Below are 13970 nucleotides of genomic sequence, written 5' to 3' on the forward strand. Positions count from 1 at the left end.
GTGATAGTAGTGTAATAAGTGCTTAACAAATACCATAATAAGATAGTGAGTGCTTAACAAATACCACAATAAAAATATCGTAAAATCTTAACAAATGCCATAATGATAATATGGTGTTTAACAAATTCCATATTGATAATATAGTAAGTACTTAACAAATCTCATAATAATAATATGGTGAATGCTTAACAAATGTCATAATAATTACAATATAGTGAGTGCTTAACAAATGCCACAGTAATAATATAGTGAGTGCTTAATATATACCATAATAATAGCAGAGTGCTAAATAAATATCATAATAGTATAGTGAACGCTTAAGAAATGCAATAGAAATGATATTAATATTAATAATTATTGTAAATCTAGGCAGATAAATCTAGGTGGGCCCATCTCGCCCTTGAGTTTTGCAATTTTTATGATCCTAGAGGTTGAACATAATGGCCCACTGGGAATCCTAGCCTCTGTGAGCAGGCAGGATCCCCAGGGGATGGGAGAACCTTAGGCCCAACCCTAACCATAACTTAAATCTTAACTCTAACATAAATCTTGACCCAAGCCCTGACCTTAATCTTACCATAAGCCTAACCATGACCCTAAATCTAACCCTAACCCTAACCATGTCCTCACCCAATCCCTAACTCTGTCCTTAACCCTGACCTTATCACAACCTTACCCTAAACCTAGCCCTACTCTATACCTTCCCCTAACCATAGATCTAATCTTAACCCCAAACCTAAATTTAGGTTATGACTAAGCCTAAGAATAAACATAAACCTAACCCTAACACTAACCTTAAATCTAGCCCTAAAACTGATCCTAACACTAACCCTAGCCCAAGGCCAAGCCTCTGCCCTAGACATAACCACTACCCAAAGACTCAAAGTAGACCATAAATTTACCCTAGCCCTAATCTTAACCACAACCCTAGCCCTAACACTAACACTAAACCTCACGATAACCCTACCCCTAACCCATTCTCAAGATCTAATCCTAATGCTAGCCCTAAGCCTAGCCTTTAACCTAATACTAACCCTAACCCCAACCCTGAAACTGATGCAAACCCTAAACCCTAAATTTGACATGAGCCTCAACCATATCCCTAATGCTACCCCTCACCCTAATCCAAAAGTTAACCCCACACCAACCCTAGCCAAGCCCAATGGCAAACCCTCACCATTACACAAAACCTCAATATAACGTTAACCCTTCTCTAATGCTAAACGTGACCTGAGACATAGGCTTAAGGATAAACTTTAATCTAACCCTAGCCCAAAGCCTACAACTGACCATAACCTTTAGCCAACCTCTAGGCTTAACCCTAACCGCAAGCCTAGATTTAAACCTAAACATAACACTCACCCTAATCCTAAAATTAACCCTAACCATAAACCTAACCCTAACTATAACTCTAAAGGTAAGCCTAACCTTAGGTTTAGGCCTTGCCCTAACCCTGACCCTAATCATAATGTTAATCCTAACTCTAATCTTCATACTAACATTAGCCCTAGTTTAAAATCTAGGCCGAGGCATAACCCTAATCCTAACCCTAACACTAACCCTAAAAATAACCTAAGGCCTTGTGGTAATCGTAATACTAACCCTAATTCTAAGTCTAAAACTAGCCCTAACACTAAATCTCTCTCTAGCCCTAAGGTCTAGCCCTAGCCCTAGCCCTAACCTTAAACCCTAAACCTAAGCCATGGAACAGCACATAGGCTAGCCCTAAATGTAGCCTGAACCCCACCCCAAGCCCTAGCCCTAACCCTAACTCTAAACCTAACCCAGACCCTAACGAGGGCATTCACTCATTGATTCATGCAATCGTATTACTGAGTGCTTACTGGGAGCATTCATTCAATTCAGTAGGATTTCTTGAGCTTCTGCTGTGAACAGAGCACAGGACTAAGCGCTCAGGGGAGTAGAATACAACAACCCTAACCATAACCTTAGGCCTAACCCTAACCATAACTTAAATCTTAACTCTAACATAAATCCTGACCCAAGCCTTAACCCTAGCCTTACAAAAAGCCTAACCCTGACCCTAAATCTAACCCTAACCCTAACCATGTCCTCACTCAACCCCTAACCCTGTCCCTAACCCTGACCTTATGACAGCCTTACCCAAAACCTAGCCCTACCTTATACTTTACCCTAACCATAGACCTAACGTTAACCCCAAACCTAAATTTAGGTAATGCATAAGCCTCAGCATAAACCTACACCTAACCCTAACACTAACCCTAACCTTAAATCTAGCCCTAAAACTAATCGTAACACTATTCCTAGTCCAAGGCCTAGCCTCTGCCCTAGTCCTAAAACTCAAAGTAGCTCTAAACTTTACCTGAGCCCTAGTCTTAACCATAACCCTAACCCTAACCCTAACACTAAACCTCATGATAACCCTAACCCTAACTCATTCTCAAGATCTAATTGTAAATCTAACTCCAGGCCTAGCCTTAAATCTAATAGTAAACCTAATCCCAACCCTAAAACTGATGCTAACCCTAAATAGTAAACTTAACCTGAGCCCCAAACCTATCCCTAATGTTAGACCTCACCCTACTACTAAGACTAACCCAAGGCCAACCTTAGCCCAGCCCAACGGCTAACCCTCACCATAACACTAAACCTCAACATAACCCGAATGCTTTCTCTAACCCTAATCTGAACCCAAGACATAGGCCTAAGGCTAACCTTAACCCTACTCCTAGACCTAAGCCTATAACTAACCTGAACTTTAAACCAACCTCCAATTTTAACCCTAACAACAAACCTAGTTTTAAACCTAAACGTAACCCTAACCTTAATCCAAAACCTAACCCTAACCTTAATCCTAATCCTAACTCTAACTCTAAAGGTTAGCTTAACCCTAGGTTTAGGCTTAGCCCTAACCCTAACCCTAACTTTGACACTAACTATAACATTAATGTTAACTCTAATCCTCAAACTAACACTAGCCCTCGTCCTGGGTCTCGGGCTAGCTCCCACCCTAATCCTACCCCTAAAAGTAACCAAACCCCTAACACTAACACAAACACTAGCCCTAAATCCAGTGGTAATCTTAACCCTAAACCTAATTCTACCTCTAAAACTAATCTTAATCTTAAATGTATCTCTATTGCTAAGGTCTAGCGATCGCCCTAGCCCTAGTCCTACCCCTAGCCCTACCCCTAACCTAACCTATGGAATAGCACATGGCCTAGTCCTAACTCTTTACCCAAACCCCAACCTTAGTCCTAGACCTAACCCTAACAGTAACTCTTACACTTACTCTAAACTTAACCCAACCCCTAAAAATAACATTCCTATATTCATTCATTCATTCACACATTCATACAATTGTATTTATTGAACGCTTACCAGGTGCAGAGAACTGTACTAAGTTCTTGGGAAGTAACATTCAGCAACAAATAGAGACAATCTCTGCCCCCAACAGGCTTACAGTCTAGAAGTGGGGATACCAGCCTATGCCCTAAACCTAAATCTATTACTAACCCTAACCTTAACTCTCCCTCTAAAAGCTCTCCTAAACTCTAATCCTAAACCTGAACCTCACACTAACCGTAACGCTAACCCTTGCCCTAATCCTGGCTCTAGGCCTACCCCTACCCCTATTGTTAGCTCTAACCAGAACCCCCTAGCCTGCCTAGCCCTAACTCTAAGGCTAAATTTTAGCCTAACCTTAACCCTAATCCTACAACTAACACTCACCTTAACCCTAGCCTTCGGCCTATCCCTAGCCCATACCATAGCACAAACTCTACCCCTAACTCCCTGGGATATAGAAGCAATTCTGGGAGCCCTTGTGGGTAGGCCCTGCTAGCCCCAAAGGTTTTGTTCACCTTGTAAATATCTCAAACCAAAAATTGCACTAACACTAATCCTACCCCTAACACTAACCCTCAGACATCATTCGTTCATTCATTCATTCAATCAGATATTTTGAGCACTTACTGTGAGCAGAGCACAGGACTAAGTGCTCAGGAGAGTACAGTGCAACAACCCTAACGGTAACCTTAGGCCTAACCCTAACCATAACTTAAATCATAAGTCTATCAGAAATCCTAACCCAAGACATAGCCCTAGCCCTACCATAATCCTACCCTGACCTTAACTCTAACCCTATCCCTATCCCGAAGGCCTAGCCCTAAACCATATCCTAACCCTACCAGTAACTCTGGCCCTAACCCTGATCTTATAACAGCCCTTACCCTAAACCTGGCCCTACCTTTATCCCAAACCCTAGCCTTAAAACTAACCTTAAACATTGACCTAACCATAAGCCTAAACCTAACCCTAGCCCCATCCCCTAAATATAGCCCTACAATTAATCCCAACCCTATCCATAGCAATCCAATCCTAAAACTAACCCTGACCATAACACAAAACCTCAACATAACCTTAAATTTAACCTCTATTGTTAATCTTGACCTGAGACATAGGCCTAAGGATAACCTTAAACCTAACCCTAACCCAAAGCCTACAACTGACGATAACTTTAAGACAACCTCTAGCCTTAACCCTAAAAGCAAACCTAGTTTTAAACCTAAACCTAACGCTGACCCTAATCCTAAAATTAACCCTAACTGCAAACCTAATCCTAACTATAACTCTAAAGGTAAACCTAACCCTACGTTTAGGCATAGCCCTAGCCCTAAACCTGACCCTAATCACAATGTTAACCCTAACTTTAATCTTCAATCTAACACTAGCCCTGGGTTAAGATCTAGGCCGAGGCCTAGCCCTGATTCTAACCCTAACACTAACCCTAAAATTAACCCAAGGTCTTGTGGTAATCTTAATCCAAACCCTAATTCCAACTCTAAAACTAGCCCTAACCCTAAAACTCTCTCTAGCCCTAAGGTCTAGCCCTAGACCTGGCCCTAACCCTAAACCTAAGCCATGGAATAGCACATAGCCTAGCCCTAGCTGTAACCTCAACCCCAACCCTAGCCCTCGCCCTAACCCTAACTCTAACCCTGACCCTAATCCTAACTCTATACATAACCCAAACCCTAGCAAGAGCATCATTCATTCATTCATTCATGCAATCGTATTGCTTAGCTCTTACCAGGTGCAGAGTACTCTACTAAGTCCTTGGGATACACGATTCAGCCAAAAACAGAGACAATCCCTGCCCGCAATGGGCTGACAGTTTAGAAGGAGGGAGACTAGCATATGCCGTAACCCTAAATCTAGAACTAACCCTAACCATAACTCTCACCCTAAACTTATCCTAAACTCTAATCCTAAAGCTAAAGCTAACCCTAACTGTAATGCTTACCCTTGCCTTAATCCTGGCTCTAGGACTACCCTTACCCCTATTCCTAGCTCTAACCAGAACTCCCAGCCTACTTAGCCTAAACTCTAAGGTTAACCTTTAGCCTAACTTTAACCCTAACCCTACAACTAACACACACCTTAACCCTAGCCTTAGGCCTATCACTAGCCAACACCATAACACAAACTCCATCCCTAACTCCCCAGGGTATGGATGCATTTCTGGGAGCCCTTGTGGGTAGCCTCTCTGTTAACCCCAGGAATTTTGTTCATGCTGCAATTTTCCCAAACCAACAAATTGCCCTAACACTAACCCTACCCCTAGATATAATCCTTAAACTTCATGCATTAATTCATTCATTCATTCAATTCATTGGAATTTCTTGAGTATTTCCTATGGTCAGAGCACAGGACTAAGTGCTTAGGAGAGTACAATACAACAACGCTTACCGGAACCTTAGGCCTAAACCTAGCCATAACATAAATCGTAACTCTAACACAAATCCTGACCCAAGCCCTAACCCTAGCCCACAACAATCCTAACCCTGACTCTAAATCCAAACCTATCCTTATCCCAAAGGCCTAGCCCTAAACTATATCCTATCCCTAACACTACATCTGGCCCTACCCCTGACCTTATCACAGCCATTACCCTAAACCTGGCCCTAATTTATACACAAATCCTAAACTTAGACGTGACTTTATCCTTAAAACTAACACTAACCCTAACACTAACCCTAAACCTAACCCTTAATCTAAACCTAACCCTAACCTTATCCCTAACCCTAAATCTATCCCTAAAACGAACCCTGACCCAATCCCTAGCTGAAGACCTTGCCCTGCCCTAGCCATGACTGCAACCTTAAGACTAAAAGTAGCTCTAAACTTTATCTTAGCCCTGGTCTTAACCCTAACCCTAAACCTAACCCTAACATTAACACTGAACTTCACCATAACCCTACCTCTAAACTATTCTCAATATCTAATCCTAACTCAAGCCCTAGGCCTGGCCTTAAACCTAAAAATAACCCTAACCCCAACCCTAAAACTGACGCTAACCCTAAAGCCTAAACTTAACCCAAGCCCCAAACCTCCCCCAATGCTAACTCTCACTCTAATCCTAAGGCTAACCCCACGCCAACCCTAGCCCTGCCCAATGGCTAACCCTGACAATAACACGAAATCTCAACATAACCCTAACCCTTCTCTAATGCTAATCTAAACCTGAGACATAGCCCTAAGGCTAACCTTAAACCTAGAACTAGCCCTAAGCCTATGCTTAAGCCAACCTCTAACCTCAACCCTAACAGCAAAGCTAGTTTTAAACCTAAACCTAACCTTAACCCTATCCCTAATTCTAACTCTAAATTAAGCAAAAATCTAGGTTCAGGCCTAACCCTAACCTTAACCCTGACCCTAACCATAATGCTAATCCCAACTCTAATCTTCAGCCTAACACGAGCCCTAGTCTTAGGTCTAAGTCTTGCTCTAGCAGTAATCCTAACCCTGAAGCTAACTATACCCCTAACACTAACCCTAGCACTAGCCTTAGGCCTTGTGGTAATCCTAAACCTAACCCTAATTCTAACTCTAAAACTAAGCCTAACCTTAAATCTATCTCTAGCCCTAAGGTCTAGCCCTAGCCCTAGCTCTAGCCCAACCCCTAACCCTAACCCCAAACCCTAAACCTAAGCCTAAGCCATGGAATAGGACATGGCCTAGCCCTACCTCTAACCTGAGCCCCAACCCTAGCCCTAGCCCTAACCCTAACCCTAACTCTAAACGTAACCTGAACCCTAGCAATAGCATTCATTCATTCATTCATATATTAATGCAATCATATTTATCGAGAGCTTACTGGGTGCAGAACATTGTATTAAGTGCTTGGGAAGTACGATTCAGCAACAAATAGAGACTATTCCTGTCCACAACAGGCTCACAGTCTAGAAGCGGGGAGACTAGCAGATGCTCCAACCCTAACTCGATAATAATAATAATAATAATGGTATTTATTAAGCACTTACTATGTGCAAAGCACTGTTCTAAGCTCTGGGGAAGATACAAGGTAACCCATAACTAACCGTAACCTTAACTCTAACCCTAAACCTATCCTAAACTGTAATCCTAAACCTAAAGCTAACCCTAACCCTAACGCTAACCCTCAACCTAATCCTGGCTCTGGGCCTACCTCTACCCCTGTTGCTAGCTAGCTCTAACCAGAACCCCCACCTTACTTAGCCTGAACACTAAGGCTAACCTTTAGCCTAAACTTAACCCTAATCATACAGCTAACATACAATCCAACCCTAGATTTAGGCCTATCCCTAGGCCATACACACACTGTATCCCTACGTTCCCGGGGTATGGAAGCAGTTCTGGGAGCCCTTGTGGGTAGGCTTTGCTAGTCCCAAGAGATTGTTTCACCCTGAAACTCTCTCAAACCAACCAATTGCCCTCACAGTAACCTTACCCGGAGCTCTAACCCTTAAACTTCATTCGTCTATTCATTCATTCACTTCACTCAGATTTATTGAGCACTTACTGTGAACAGAGCACAGGACAAGTGCTTGGGACAGTACAATACAACAACACTAACCCTGACCTAGACCTAACCCTAACCATAACACAAATCCTGACCAAAGCCCTAACCTTAGCCCTACCGTAATTGTAACCCTGACCCTAAATCTAACCATATCCCTATCCCAAAGGCCTAGTCAAAAACATTACCCTAACCCTACTGCTAACTCTGGCCGAAACCCTGACCTTATCACAGCCCTTACCCTAAACCTGGCCCTACCCTATACCCTAGACCTAGCCTTAACCCTAAACATAACCCTAACAATAACCCTACCTCTACCCTTAACCCAAAATATAGCCCTAGCCCTAGTCTTAACCCTAGCCCTAACCCAAAACATAGCTCTAAAACTAATCGTTACCCTATTCTTAGCCCAGGACCTAGCCTCTGCTCTAGCCATAACCACAACACTAAGACTAAAAGAAGCTCTAAACTTTACCCTAGGCCTAGTGTTAACCCCATCCCTAACCCTAAGCCTAACACTAACACTAAACTTCACCACAAACCTACCCTTAACCAATTCTCAAGGTCTAATCCTAAATCTAGCCCTAGGCCTAGCCTTAAACTTAATACTAACCCTAACCCCAGCCCTAAAACTGATGCTAACCCTAAACCCTACACTTAACCCGAGCCTCAAACCTATCCCTAATGCTAACCCTCACCCTAATCCTAAAGCTAACCCCACGCCAACCCTAGTCCAGCCCAATGGCTAACCCTCACCATAACACAAAACCTCAACATAACCATAAACCTTCTCTAATGCTAATCTCAACCTGAGACATAGGTTATGGCTTACCTAACCCTAGCCCCAAGCCTACAACTCACCCTAACCTAGTCAACCCCTCAACTTAACCCTAACAGCAAAGCTACTTTTAAACCTAAACCTAACCCTAACCCTAATCCCTAACTCTAACTCTGGAGGTAACCCTAACCCTGATCCTAATCATAATGTTGATCCTAGCTCTAATCCTCAACCTAACACTAGCCCTAGTCCTAAATCTAAGCCTTGGGCCATCCTTAATCTAGCCCTAGGCCTAACCAAGGGCCCTAAACCTAACCCAGCACTAACACCAACACTAGTACTAAACTGAACCTTAGTTCCAGCCCTAAACCTATCCCTAACCCTAGCCCTAACACTATTCTTTACTCTTACCGGAGTTCCAGCCCAAACTATAACCTTAATCGTAACCCACACTCTAACCCTAACTCTAACACTAGGCCTAATTTTAGCTCTATCACTATTCCTAAATCTCCCAGGCTGTGTCTGGATATATATGCGGGTAGGCCCTTCTAGCCCTGACAATTTCATTCACCTTGAAACTCTTCCAGACCAACAAATTGCCCTAACGCTAACCCTAGCCCTAACCCTAACCCTAGCCCTAACCCTAAAGCTTATTCTAACCCTAAACCTTAACCATAACTCTAATATGAATCCTAACCCTAGCCCTAGCCCTAGCTATAACTGGAACCCTAACCCTCTCACTAGCCTTAACCATAAACCAAGCACTAGCCCAAAACTTAACCATAAGCCTAAAATTAACCTTAACCTTAACCCTAATCAGCCTAACGTTAAACCTAACCTTAACATTAACCCCACTTCTATCCTTAATTCTAACCCCGGCCTAGGCCTAGCCCTAATGCTACCCCTAACTATAACCCTAGTGGGAATCATCCTAACCACAATCCTAACAGTACCCATAACCCTGACCCTGACCTTGATCCTAACCATAATCCTGACCCTGATCCTAAGATGAATGCCAACCCCAATCTCAAACCTAGCCCTAAAGCTAAACCTAGCCATAACCCTAAGACTAGCCCTACCCCTAAATTTAGCCCTAGCTCTAACCCTAATCCTAACCCCAAACCTAAACTTAAATCCTATAACTAACTATAACTCTAACCCTGACACTAGGGCTAGCTTTTACCAGGTGCTGAGCACTGTATTATTCATTCATTAATTCGTTCGTTCATTCATTCAATCGTATTTATTGAGTGCTTACTGTGGGCAGAGCACTGTACTAAGCGCTTGGGAAGTACAATTCAGCAACAAATAGAGACTATCCCTGTTCACAACGGGCTCCCAGTCTAAAAGGGGGATGATTAGCATATGCCCTAACCCTAACTCTATAACTTTGAATCATTAATCATAGGTGTTTTTCAAATTGTACCCAGAGAATTCAAGTGAATTAAGAGAATAAAAAAGGTGTACGTAATACACTCTCATACCACGTGTCTAGAACCACACATGTTACTTTTGAAAAATTGAAGCAGCATGCTAAAAAGCATATGCAAAGGTGGTGGTTTCATTTATTTTTTTTAAGGAAATTTTTACAGGTAAAATGGTCACAGCAAGGCGTCAATGATATGCTGTGTGCCATCAAGGGTGGTTGCCTTGATAGCTTTAGTGACCAAGCTGAAATCATCTGATTTTCTCTATATAATAGAGTAGCTTGTATATGACCAACTTATGTCTCTTCCCTTTCAGTAGTCTTAAGGAGATGAGACCAAAGGTAAATTATTTTCCTTTCCCCGGAGGAGTACAATCCACCAATCAGCAAAGAGAAGCTGAAACTGTACTAAAGAACTAGGCATGAAATTGCACAACAGACTTTAAGCAGGCTCTTTTTTCTTTTATTCAAGGATTTCATGATTGCCTAAATCAGCTGTGTAATGGATGACTAGTTTTATTAATTCCCCTGGGGAGAGAATAGCTCAGCATGTTCCCTCACTCAATCCTTGTCCTCTCTGTTGGAATGGCTAACGAGGTGCCATCTGGTTCCCTACTGCAGTGAATGGTTTTCATGAAGTGAACACCTGTCCAATGAGGACTGGTTTGAGTGCACTAGCAAATGCCCCAGAGGCCTGGGAAAACTGCCTCATGATTATGTAGAGTACAAGGTGCAGCACTGATACTGAAATGAAAAGGAAGGTACCTTCCTATTCTACCCTTCGCTGTGTAAATTGCTCTTTTCCCTTTAAATGGAAATAGAAGAAACTACTTGCACTTCAAAAGTTCCACAAGTATCCTGTTAACGTGTTCTGGATCAATTATAAATACTATTGATTGCAAATATTCACGAATTTCCACGCTGAATACAAGATGTAGAATGTCTGGATGTCTGGTGCAGTGTCCCATCTTAGTATCGATGGAAAGTACATTACCTTTTTTTCATACCCACAAAAAGGCCACCCAAAAGCAGATTTCCCATTATTTGCACTTCTTTCTTATAACTTTTAATGGGACAACTTTTGGTTATTGTTGGTATTCACTCACTCCTGGAACATGTCCCTTGCCGCCACAGATAATAATTATGGTGTTTGTTAAGCGCTTACTGTGTGCCGAGCACTGTTCTAAGCACTGGGGTAGATACAAGGTAATCAGGTTGTCCCACAGGGGGCTCACAGTTTTAATCCCCATTTTACAGGTGAGGTAACCGAGGCACATAGAAGTTAAACGGCTTGCCCAAGGTCACACAGCAGACAAGTGGCGAAGTCAGGATTAGTAATCATGTCCTCCAACGAGCCCGTGCCCTTTCCACTAAGCCATGCTGCTTCCCCAAATATTTCGTTGAGCTCCAAAGACTTTTACCAGGACCAATCAGACAGTAGCATTATTGAACCCCCACTGGCTCTGGAGTATTACTCCAGTCCAGTTCACAGTTAGTCTTTTTAATTTGTTTTAAATTCGTATCATAGAAAGGAGCACATTACAGGAAAGTATCAAAGTACTCATTGGTGATCTAAGAGACGGCTGTTTCTGTGAAGGGAAAGAGATGGAAGCCAATTTTCAGGGGTTTGAGGAGAGAAAGAGGGGGCACCTGTGCATTTTCTCCCAGCACTTAGTGCAGAGCTCTGCGTATATTAAGCACTTAATAAATACTACTACCAACTAAGGGTTATTTATTTTAGAAAGGTCAGTGAACACTAAAAGTATCTAGTACAAATTCTGAATTCTAATTCAAATTTCATTTTTTGTTTGTTAAAGACTATATATTGCTAACAGAGTAACTCCTTCCCTACTTTACTGATATTTTTGTAGAAATTATTTCTTTCTCTGGATGTAGGTTTTCTTTTAGTTTGGTCTTTCTACTTATGAGGGCATTTTGTATTCATAAAATGATTTTTCAAAACAAATGGAAGTTGACATCTATTTTCAAAATAATTTCCCAAAGGAGATAATATGAGAGTTTCTGTCCAGTCAGTCAGCAAATATAGTTCCATCTTAGAGAAGGAAAAACATCTTTACATTCTCTTATATGGGCATTTAAATGTTCAACAAATGCTTCAATGTGAGAACTATTTTTGCTGAAACAAATCTTCTGAGTTTAATGCTGAAATATTGCAGCTGAGATTTGGTTTCCAAGTGACTGTTTAGGAAATCAATTTTGGGGGGAAAAAATTGCAGCTCTACATTTTTCACTGGTAAGGAAGGATCTGAGTTTTTGCTATTCTGCATCATTTACCTATTCTGATGAAAAGAATGGTATGTATTTAGCTTATATCCTAGGCAATATAGACCTGATTAGAGAATAATAGGCCCAAAGCTAAAGCTTCTGGAATAGCTTTCCAAAATGTAACTGAAACTCAATGTGAGATTCTACTACCCAGAAGATGGCTATTGAATTCATCTTTGCAGAAAGAGATACCTCATGCATGCTTGTTCTGAAGTTTAAAAGTGAAAAACAAGCTTTAATCAGTAATGCTAAGCCACGTAATAGTATTTATTGCACACTTATGGTATGCAGAGTGTCATACAGTACTAAGCACTTGGGAAAATATTCCAGAGGCGAAAAACATGGGTCTTAACCACTCAGGGTTTATAACCTGATGGGGATAGCAGAGACATCATTTATCAATAATGGGAGCTGGACAGTAACAACAGCATCAACAGCAACAACAATAATAATAATTGAGGTATTTGTTAAGCATTTATTGCATGACAATAAATTTATTGTTTGAAATACAAATCACTGAGATGGAGGTAAGATAAGATGGGCACTGACCCTGTCCATTCATTCAATCAAATTTATTGAGTGCTTACTGCATGCAAAGTACTGTACTGTTCGGGAGAGTACAGTACAACAACAAGCAGACACATTCCCTGCCTACTACGAGCTCACAGTCTAGAGGGGGAAACAGACATTGATATGTCTAAGTGAATAAGTACATGCATTATAGACTTATTCATTGTGCTGTGGGGCTGGGAGGGAGGATGAATGAAGGGAGCAAGTCAGGGCAATGCAGAAGGGAGTGGGAGAAGAGAAGAGGGTTTAGTCAGGGAAGGCTTCTTGAAGGAGGTGTGCCTCCAGTAAGGCTTTGAAGTGCGGGCATTCAGTTATCTGTCCGATATGAGGAGGAGGGTGTTGAACACGGGGGTCTCAGTCTAAGTGCTTTCAAAGTCTAAGTGCTCTCAAGGGGGCAAAAAAGGCAGTTAATCCAGATTTTACTGATGAGGAATCCAAGGCAATGAGAAGTTAGGTGATTTGCCCAAGGTCATTTAGCAGACAAGTGGCATTTTAGCATTCATTAAGCGCTTACCATGTGCCAAGCACTGTACTAAGCACTGGGGTGGATACAAGCAAATCGGTTTGGACACAGTCCCTGTTTCACTTGGGGCTCACAGTCTCAATCCCTATTTTCCAGATGAGGTAACTGAGGCTCAGAGAAGTGAGGTGACTTGCCCAAGGCCACACAGCAGACAGGTGGCGGAGCCAAGATTAGAACCCATGACCTTCTGACTCCCAGGCCCATGCTCTATCCACTACACCATGCTGAATCCTTACGTAGAGCCAGGATTAGAACCTAGTTCCCCTAACTTCAAGGCCTGTGGCCTTTCCAGTAGGCCCTACTAATTCCCACCATGTAATAGATAGTAACATGAATGTGTCAGGATGTGATAACTGAATAAATAGTCTGAAAAAAAAATAATCAACCTAATGCCTGAGCATGGGTATACGTACATAAGGTCCCTTCCTTTGAAGCCCACATTATTCGCCTCTACCACCCGTTCCAGATTCTTGTAGCCGTCATCAACCGCCCCCCGCGCCCCACTCCCAACTTCTTTAACGATTTTAACCCCTTCCTCCCCTTCCTTCTCTCCTTTTCCATGCCC

This window comes from Tachyglossus aculeatus, unplaced genomic scaffold (genome assembly GCF_015852505.1).
Source record: "Tachyglossus aculeatus isolate mTacAcu1 unplaced genomic scaffold, mTacAcu1.pri scaffold_116_arrow_ctg1, whole genome shotgun sequence".
Lineage (NCBI taxonomy): Eukaryota > Metazoa > Chordata > Mammalia > Monotremata > Tachyglossidae > Tachyglossus > Tachyglossus aculeatus.